Here is a 1543-nt window from a genome sequence, read left to right on the forward strand (position 1 = left end):
GCACCCGGGCCATCTTTGCTCCAATGGAGCCTTGGCTGCGGGAGGGGAAGAGAGAGAGAGGAAGGGGGGGGGGGTTGTGGAGAAGCAAATGGGCGCTTCTATGTGCCCTGGCTGGAAATCGAACCCGGGTCCCCCGCACGCCAGGCTGACGCTCTACCGCTGAGCCAACCGGACAGGGCTGAATTGAGAGATTTTAAAAGGCCATAATACATATTTCAATGCTTAATAGTTTTCCCATTAATTTTTTTTCACCCACCTTGTTTACCTGTCCACGAAGTCCAGTAACTCCAAATTACTCGCAAAAAAAATCACATGCACCCACAAGGAGATGAAAACTGCCACTAAAGATGTTTAAAAAAAATAGTTACAGCTTCTGAAGAGGATTCCAGAAATTTCCAAACTCACCAATGGCTGGCAGCAGGGCTAGAAAAAGCAGAAAGCCTCACAAAGCAGCTACATGGGAGAGATGATTCGTTTGGGTATAAAAATATTGGGTATGCTAGTTTAAATCCATTCTAACCAAAAACTTAGCACGACCTAGCACGAATGAGTAACATCCCAAAGGGAAAGTTCAGAGTGTTCGACATAATTTGTAATCAATTGCTGAGCTCTATTTCTGTAGAGCGTAAACTGCCTGTAAGTGTTTACCTGACAGGCATTGGAGGACAAAGGCCCATAAATTTAACAGATTAGCCTGGAATTCGTAATTGTGTAAATTTTTACAGACCCTGTTTTGAAATAGCAGTATGGTTGTGAACTCGCATTATATGTGAAGGTGGAAGGTGTGGAGGACGCACCGCGTGAGGGTTGAGGTGTATATGTTAGGGTGGCTTTGCCAAGGATATGTTCCCATGTCCTAATTTTTGTCTTGTGCTATTCCAGTTTTCTAGGTTCTTGTCAAGACGTTTACAAACTGAAGCTGATCTACCTAAATTTGAAAAAAATTTTATTGGGGAAAAATACCAGTTTTCAATTTTTATGGGAACTAATCAAATAGAAGTAATCAAGGAGCCATTTATCACAGTTCCAAAAAACATCAAATCATGGACAGCTCACTCTGTTTATACCTCACCAACTCACCACTCCACCTCCCTCCCTTATTTGGAAGGGAATCTCAGACTTCATCTCCAAATATTATAATCCAAAAGAAAGTAAGAACTTGAAACCACAATACTTTTATTATATTTTAAAAGGCTAACAGTAATATCTTATTACCCAGTCAGTGTCCAAATTTTCCTTCCTATCCCTAATGATGTTTTTATAATTGGCTTGTTCAAATAAGTGGCTTTGCTTTTAGTCATAGATTGCCCAATCTTTTTCCTTATAATTTAAAGAAATTGTGTCATTTGTCCTGAGGTCCTAATTTTCCATATTCTGAGTTTGCTTATTGTAAACCTGTGGTGTCACTGAACATATATCTTTGTCCCCTTCATTATAAACTTACAGGTCTTAAGTCTGCATCAGATATAGGTGTGAAAACTTTTTTTCTTGCATTTTACTGCTTTTTATTTAGAGGGGGAGAGAAGCAGGAAACATTAACTTG

The sequence above is a fragment of the Saccopteryx leptura genome, chromosome 2, assembly GCF_036850995.1.
Source record: "Saccopteryx leptura isolate mSacLep1 chromosome 2, mSacLep1_pri_phased_curated, whole genome shotgun sequence".
Lineage (NCBI taxonomy): Eukaryota > Metazoa > Chordata > Mammalia > Chiroptera > Emballonuridae > Saccopteryx > Saccopteryx leptura.